The sequence below is a fragment of the Humulus lupulus genome, chromosome 7, assembly GCF_963169125.1.
Source record: "Humulus lupulus chromosome 7, drHumLupu1.1, whole genome shotgun sequence".
Lineage (NCBI taxonomy): Eukaryota > Viridiplantae > Streptophyta > Magnoliopsida > Rosales > Cannabaceae > Humulus > Humulus lupulus.
Window position 1 is genome coordinate 38647164 of NC_084799.1, and position 8719 is coordinate 38655882.

Here is an 8719-nt window from a genome sequence, read left to right on the forward strand (position 1 = left end):
ATATGAAAAGCACTTCATGCTCTCAGGTGTATTTTTTTGGCTATCCAAGAAGCAACAATCCGTTGCTCAATCCTCAGCCGAAATAAATCAGCCTCAGTTGCAACCTCTCAAGTTATTTGGCTTATAAGAATTTTAAAAGATATTGGAGAAAAGCAAGAAGAAGCTACTGAGCTGTTTTGTGACAACAAATCAACAATTTTAATGGCAAAAAATCATTGTTTTCATAGTAGGACAAGGTATATTGCAATCAAGTATCACTTCCTTAGAGAAGCAATTGAAGAAGGAGAGGTGCAACTCAAATATTGTAGCTCTCAAGAACAAGTAGCAGATATTTTGACTAAAGCACTTTCACCAGCAAAGTTTCAGCAACTAAGATCAACTCTTGGAGTTCAAGAACAGTACATTAAGGGAGAGAATACTAGTTGATGTGCTACTGTCAATTATTAGTTTTATTTATATTTTGGGTTTTGTAAAAACTTTTGGATGGCTAATATTTAAACAAATGTAGGGCTGGGATTAAAAGTAAAAAAAATGAAGTGTGTTGGAGAATCTTTGTTGGTATTTTGTATTAAAAAATCAGAGATGAATGAATATAATTTATATAAAAAAAATGTTTGGCCCCTTTTTCTCTCTTTTTCATCTGCATTTCCCTTCAATTTTGCTATTAAAAGTAATGTGTTTAATAGCATAAAAATCGGGCTTGTTTGACATTGTTTTCTGTTTTTTGTTTTCAAAATTGTGTTTTCAGAAATGAGAACAGAAAACAACTTTTGTAATTTTCAAAAAACATGTGTTTGGTTATTGTTTTCTAAAATTAATTTTTTAGTTTTATTTTTTTTTAAAAAAACTTAAATAAAAAATTAATAAATATATTTACAAACAGAAAAATCTTTTAAAAATTTGCAATAATGTGAAAGAAAAAATGATGAAAAATAAGGAGAGAGAAAGTAAGAAGAGAAATTTTGAGGAAGAAAATTTGAGAATAGAGAAATTGTTGCAAGAAAAAAAAAGAGAGAAAATGGTGAGATGGAAAAAATAAGGAGAAAGAAAATGAGGATATAGCAAGTGATGAGATAAAAAATAATGAAATAATAAGTTATGAGAGAGAAAATAAGGAGATCAAACGTGATGAGAGAGAAACTGATGTTAGAGAAAGTGTGAAGAGATAAATTAATGAGAGAAAGTGATTTTAGATAATAATAATTAAAAATGTTATGTGAGAAAAATAATTGACAAAAAAAATTTAAGAACAACTAAAAACAATTTTTTGTTGTGATCAAAATTTTATGTTTTTTGTAATTTTTGTTTTTAAAATTATTTTCTGAAAACAATGTAAAACACTATTACTTGTTTTTAGAAAGCAGGTTTTAGGTTTTAAAAACAAAAAACTGTTTAGTTAAGGAGTGAAATACTCTTTCTTCATCTATTTCTTTGATGAAACTGTCAACAAACACACAATATATTTATTTTACTGTTGGAGCAGATGAGGTACTCAATTGAATTATAACAATTTATTTATGGTACATGCTTGATCAATAATCTTTTATTATTACTATTTGTTTTTTAGGTATTGAAATTGCATGTTTACTCATTAGTAACATGGAAACCATTCACCGAAATTTTACTTAATAGTGGTTATGATGTCTTTGAATAGAAAAAGTCACAATCAGAAATGTATTAAGGAAGAACTTTATGAGGGGAGTCAGAGTGATCTTGTGGAGGAAGGTATTAATGTGAAGTTAATCATTAGAAAATCCAAGAATGTGGTTTGCTATGCAGAAGTGAATTCAGACTTTGTCAACTTCCTCTTCAGTTTTCTACCTATTCCACTCGGTTAAATAGCAAGAAAACTTTCTATTACTGCTTCTCTTTATGGGATGCATTGATCAATTGTACAAAAGTGTTGATGATCTTGGCGACCAATTCTTCAAAACTCGTAACCTCAAGGGTATCCTAGTCAATCTGAGGATTGCATATGGTTTTACCTATAAAAATGATCTGTTGGGGATTGAGAAATCTTCACCCTCTTTAGTTTACCTGCAAATTGGCGTTTTATCAACACAAAACCGATTCGAGATCTGAGTTTTTCTGTGATGCTTAAGTTATTTTCTAGTGAAAATTCAAATCCAAGTCACATGAATGTCAAAGTAGCAGTTTGTTTTAAAAATGAGGACAACAATAGAAGTGATTTTGAAGGAATTCCAAGGATCTACAATAACTTTCTTGGTGACTGATGGTTTAGTTATAACTCCTATGTCCTCAAGTACTTCTTGCCTTTCAATTCTCAAACAACTTAAAGTTCCTTTCACTGACATTGAGAAGAAAGTTGTGATCATCAACAAAAGAGAAGGTAATAAGGATATCTACCTAGCTATTTACTCATAGCCAGTCCTGAACTATTGGGGCCAAGTCAAAATAAAATTTTGGGCCCCTATACAAACTTTGTTTATAGTTACTCTATATTTAATATGGTGGCTTGGTGCTATGGTAAAGGTTTGCTCTTAATGCTAAGGGGTCTAAGGTTCGAAACCCCTTTGCTTCTGTTTTAATATTTAAAAAAAAAAAATCAAAATGTAATAGCAAAGATTCAAACCAGGGACTTTGCATAAGGTAAGGTAACATGCCACTCCCCCGAGTTTTGTTTTAAGGTATTTGTGTATTATTTAATATTTTATTATATCTAACTCTATATTTTTTATCGAAATTTTGGGGATACAAGACTCAACAAAACACAAAAAAAAATCTCAGTCAAAAACTAGTAATGCAAAATAGAGAAAATAACAGAGTAAAAAATAAGAGAAAAACAACACAACAATTATACTAGTTCGGCCTGATCAAAAGGGCTTACTTCTAGTCTTCCGCTCAAGGATTCTCCACTAGATTGAGGTCAATTACAATCACCAATGTCCTTATACAACTTCCCAAAACAGAGAAGCAAACTCAGTACTAGTTCAAGAACACTAATCTTGAATCAAAACAACTAGGCTCTCAAAAACACTTCTCACAACTCTAGACTCACTTTTCTCTCAACTCTTTTCTTGCTTGCTCTTTTGTTTGTTTTTATTATATCGTAAAATTTTGAGCTGATGGATATATATAATTGATTGATAAAGCCTTGAACCCGAGCTGAATGTGGAGGGAAATAACATAAATATATGATATGTAACTTGGAGTATAGGTGGCAAGATTTGAGCGAATTACATCACCACAATAGTATTTTGGACTCTTACTTATATTGTAACGTCACAAATTTGCTAACAAGGCTTAGTACTTTGATTAGTGTGTCGGGAAGGTATAATTGGATTTATATGTGAGATTAATTGAACATATGTGTGATTATGTGGCATATGTGAATTATAGGGTAATATGAATATATGTGCATGTGTAATAAATATGCATGTGGACATGTTCTTGTTAATAAGGACATATTTGTAAATTTGACCCGTTGAGGGTATAAATGTGACTATATGTATGTTGTATGATTGAGACCACATTACTATGTGGATATATTTGCGATATTCGGCTCGTGGCGATCCTAGTGAGCGAATTAGCGGAACAGTCACAACGGGGTTAAATACTCGGCTTAGGACGAGCCTAGGGGTATTTTGGGAAACTAAGCACGTATTCGGGGTTTATCGGGTAATGAGGATTTATTTTGTGATTATTTGGTTACGTTAGGATTAATTGGGAATTTATAGGGCTAATTGAGGCTTAGCAGGAAAATTGTGGCAAAAGACGATTTTGCCCTTGGGGGCATTAAGGAGTAAGGTTTTGTTCTAGGGACGTTTAAGTCTTTTTTGGTATCAAAGGGGTAGACTTAGGAAGCCTTCAAGAAATAACCAGAAACACCAAGACTCTCTCTCTCTCTCTCTCTCTCTCTCTCTCTTGAAGCACTTAAGAGTTTCTTTTTTGGAGAAGAAATCTTGGAGTTGACGGCTTGGAAGTGCGCATAAAACTGGGAAGTGAAAGGGTGCAGCTAGGGGTTCGAATTTGTCCAGCTGAGGTAAGATTTACTTACTTTGTTTTGTTGAATTTCTGATGAGTTAAGCTTTTCTTGAGTTTGTTTAGGTTTGTGATTGAGTTATGGATTGGAGTAGAGTTTTGGCTTAGCTCTTGCTGCATTTGTGTTGTCATAAGAATATTACTGAGGTTTTGGGACTCAATTGTGGCTTGGGTTCTTGTTTAGGATGGATTTTGATAAGTTTGGCTCAGGGAAAACATTGGAATTTATGGGTTTGTGGGATCGCGCCGCGACGCTATACTTGGAGTGTCGCGACCGGCATGAAAGGCTTAGGGAGGTTCACTGAACCGCCTTAGAGTCGCGATGCTGGGTGGGTTGCACCGTGGCGTGTGCCTAGGGAATTTTGGGTTTTGCTCTCTGACTTGTTGTGTCGCTACCCATAATAGGGGGTGCCACGACCCTTAACAGGGGGCATCGCGGCGCAAATAGAGAATGTTGGCCAAATAGGGTTTTTGAGCTTGGGAACTCGAACCTAAGGGCTCGGGAAGGATTCTACTACCCAGTTTGGTAGACTTCGAGGTCCCAGAGGCTAGTATGTTACTTCGAAGCTTTTAATTGGTATAGGTTTTGATGGTTCTCCATTATTGCGTTGTGACTAGGTTATACCGCTAATGCTCGGGACTAGGGATCATGCTCAAGACCACCTTATACTTTCAGCTCGGGACTCAAGATAAGAAAACTGCACCCGAGTTGTGATCGGGGCTCGGACCCCTGTTAATAAATATGAGTATGACTATATGTGAGAATATGGCTACAACTGTATTTGAGAATATCGGGTAGGGCATGCTTGTATATGCTGCATCTGATTGGGTGTTGTGCAATATATATGTGATTATATCTATTCTGGAGGTCGGCCTAAGGGCGTTGGGGCCGACAGCAAGCGTGCAGAACGCAGCCTGGCCTAAGCGTGTCGAGGTCGGCTATAAGACCAGAGGACTCGGCCTAAGGGCGCTGGACCTGAACGTCATATAAATAAATAGAAGTGTCGATTGCACTTAATTAACTGTATTGATTGTTGGAATTGGATTATGTGTTTGATTGAGCAGATTATTACTTCTAACCTTATTGCTTATGTCCTATTTCTTATTGAATTTAGATTTACTGTTTATATATTGTTGCTCATTTGTATCTATTGATTTAAGTTTTCCTGGAAAGCCTTGGCTCACAGGTGCTATGTGGTGCTAGTAAGGGAAAGAGAAAGTTTGACCAGTCATGAGTTGGAGAGCTTTAGGGACGGTGTGTACATATGCAGCCTACTCGACCGCCACGACAGGGATAGCCTGGGAGGAACTAGGGTTGAACCTTGTTTTGCCGCTTAGGACGCCTAATTTGTATTTTATCTGTCTTTTATCGGTTTGTAACCACTTTTGGGGATCTCGTGTATATACTTAATATTTTTAATGAAAAATAATTATTTCGTTGACCAAAATTTTTAATACCTAACATTGATTTAGTCTTTAATTACACATTTAAATCCAAATGACTCGCTTAGCGAATTAAGCACAATTTTAACCATACAATGTAACGGTCTTGACTAATCAGGACGTTACATATATTTAATGTTGATGCAAACATGTTGATGCAAACTCACACATTCGATCTCACACACCAACCACGAGAACACAATCAACACACTCATTTACACAAAGGCACTCTCAAAGTTTTACGTTTTTCAGCCGTATACACAACTTACATTCACAGAGGAAACGCGAGTTATTTCTCCTATTGATTGTAAGAAAGTACAGGAAGTCTGTAATGTTACAATATGATAAGCCTCAATAAATGATTATATATAGGCATTGCAGCCAGCTACATCAGTAACGAATATAACGGTCATTTAAATACCACTACAATAATGTAGACATAAACATCGGATCTGGAAGACATCACTGTAGACATTTCGCGTCTAGACAACGGAATTAACTATCACTTCTCAACACTTAATAAATATATTTCTGTGCTGATCACCTAGCTAACACACAATTTCCTTACTGTTCTTTTTTATGTTGCAGGCTGTGCGGCTTTTATTGTGTTCATTTGCCTCTGAAAATGCTCTTACCAACGCCTTTATGAAGGAATTAGTGGTTGACTGAATTACTTTTTTCATTCCTTTATGTGGCTGTGATTGTTTAGATCGATGTTTCCTTTTGAATTTTTATAATTTTCAATTTAGCACAGTAATGTTTTTGCGCAACAAACAGAGATATTGTTCTCCCTCCCTTGCTTTCTTTACATGTTAGCTGTCTTTATTTTATTTAAAGCGTAATGATTGTGTTAATCTTATTTTAATATAATTTGCAAAAATTATCATCCTAGAGAAGACTAACAACAATAAAAATTATCATCCTATACTACAATCAAATCACTCATTTCCCCAAGCAGTGCCACTGCCACCTCTTATCTTATGTGTGTAATTTTTTACATGTTATGTGCCTTAATGTCTAGGAGGGACATAAATGTAAAAATTTGAGGAAGGTCACTGAAAAAATTAAATATGTAAATGTTTAGGAAGGACTTGCAAAAAGTTATAATTTTAAGAAAAATATCAGTAAAAAATAATTTTTATAAGCCAAAGTGGCAATCCCACACACGGGCGAGGAAACGACAACAAAAATTAGAGATGGGCATACACTGACACACATGCTAAAGTACATAGTCATCATCAAAAATCATATTATCCAAGATAGTAGATAATAAAACAATCTTATGGTACAATGTCACACAGATTAACAATCAAAAAGGAAAATGTAAACTCAGAACAATAACACTAAAGAAGAAAAACTCAGAACAATAATACCAAAGAAAAAATTAGAACAACAAACTAATAGAAAGAACACCCAAAAATAGAGAGTTTAAGAAAGATAAAATATGGAGATTTATGTAAATCTCTCATTCGTTTGGTATGAGAATCACGTTTAAAAGATGGATAGAATGTTATTTGTTAAAATTATGATATAAGTTTTAAATATATATTTATTAAATTTTTGTGGTCAATTAAGATATTTTATATATGTTGTTTTTGTTGGATTAAAAATTCTATTATGGGCACATATGTATTAATGTATAATGCTATTATAAAGTTTGATACAAAAATAAAGTGACCAATTATGTTATAAGTATCATATGTATTAAAATGTCATGGAAATAATGTGTAGATACCATAAGTTGTATTTATAATTTGATGAGGGGCCAAATTATAAATATTCAAAATTGATTTAATAATCCGTTTATTATTTAAATAGGTAGTGGTCCCCAAAAAACGCTTTCTTTCGTATTCTCTTCTTCCCCATCACAGGGAAATACACTGAAAGAGAAAGTGATTTTCTTGGAAGATCAATTGTCTTGATTCAATTTCCATCATTTTCTTGCAATCTTCATCAATGGCTTCAGGTTAGTGCTTCCGCTATTATGTTCATTTTTTTTTCTTTAATTTAGTAAAGGTTTTATAGAAACATGTTTTAGGGTTTATCATTTATTCACTTTTAGTAACACGATTAAGTTATGGGAAATTGAGTTAAATACTACTGTTGAATACTGTGTTACTGTAAGTGTAATTCTATAATCCTAACAAGTGGTACCAGAGCCACCTTTGCTAAATTATTGAAGATTTGATGTTTTTGTTCAAAAAAATTTGGAGATTTTCTGAAGAAAATTATTAAAGATTTGATTTTGTCGATCAAAATTTTGTTTACGATTAAGTTTAAGTTTTTTATTTTATATATATAGTTATATATTTATATATATAAAGACTGAATTGTATAAACAGAAACTGATTTCTGTTTAAGAGTTTTGTTTTTTTTTACATGAATATGTATATATGTATATACGAAACTTGTAAAAAAAAATGTTTATTTTTTGTTTTGTTTCTGTAATATATATATATATATATATATGTGTGTGTGTATATACGAAACTTGTAAAAAACATAAAGAATGTTTTTTTTTTGTTTTGTTTTCTGTAATATATATATATATTGAATTTTGTTTTATTATTATTATTATTTTATTATATATATAATAAAATTAATAATACAGTAACAATTAAATTTATATTTGGTTTTGGTTTTGGTTTTGGATTTGGATTTTATTAAAAATATCTATATTTTAAATTAATTAATTTAAACAAAATATCACCAAAGTGATCTCTTTTGTGTAGATTAATTTAATTAAAATATCTAGATAGTTATGTGTATGTAATTCATTCATTTATTAGTTAACCCAAAGGTAAGTTAATATTTGGCAGAGTTTCATGCATATTTGTAGTGATAAATATGTAGCGATTATAAGGTTTTTTGTGTAAATATTATGTTTATCCAAAGATTGACATATTGTTTAACATGATTTATTGTTAATATTTGATTGCTACAACAAGAGTACCGCTTACAATTAATATTACTGTCTAAAGACTTGATATTAATGTTGTGTTTGGTATCTTAAGATGGGATTAACCATTAACCATTATTTGAATTTGTTTGTTTTATATGGATTCTTATGTGGGCTTGTTTTGTTATTTTGTATATTATGTTCAGCTAATTTATCTAACCCTGCCAACATTAACTCCATTCCCATGCTTAATGGGACAAATTTCAAGGATTGGAAAGGGAAATTACTTGTAAATCTTGGTTGCATGGAATTAGATTATGCATTAAGGCAATAACAACCTTCACCTCTCACTGCAGAAAGCACTCCTGACGAAAAA

General features: G+C 32.4%; 1 pseudogene; it reads left to right on the top strand.

The window, feature by feature from the left end:
* The first annotated feature begins 1640 nt into the window (after nt 1-1640).
* On the top strand, nt 1641-6114 carry LOC133791604 (uncharacterized; annotated as a pseudogene).
* Nucleotides 6115-8719: the final 2605 nt, after the last annotated feature.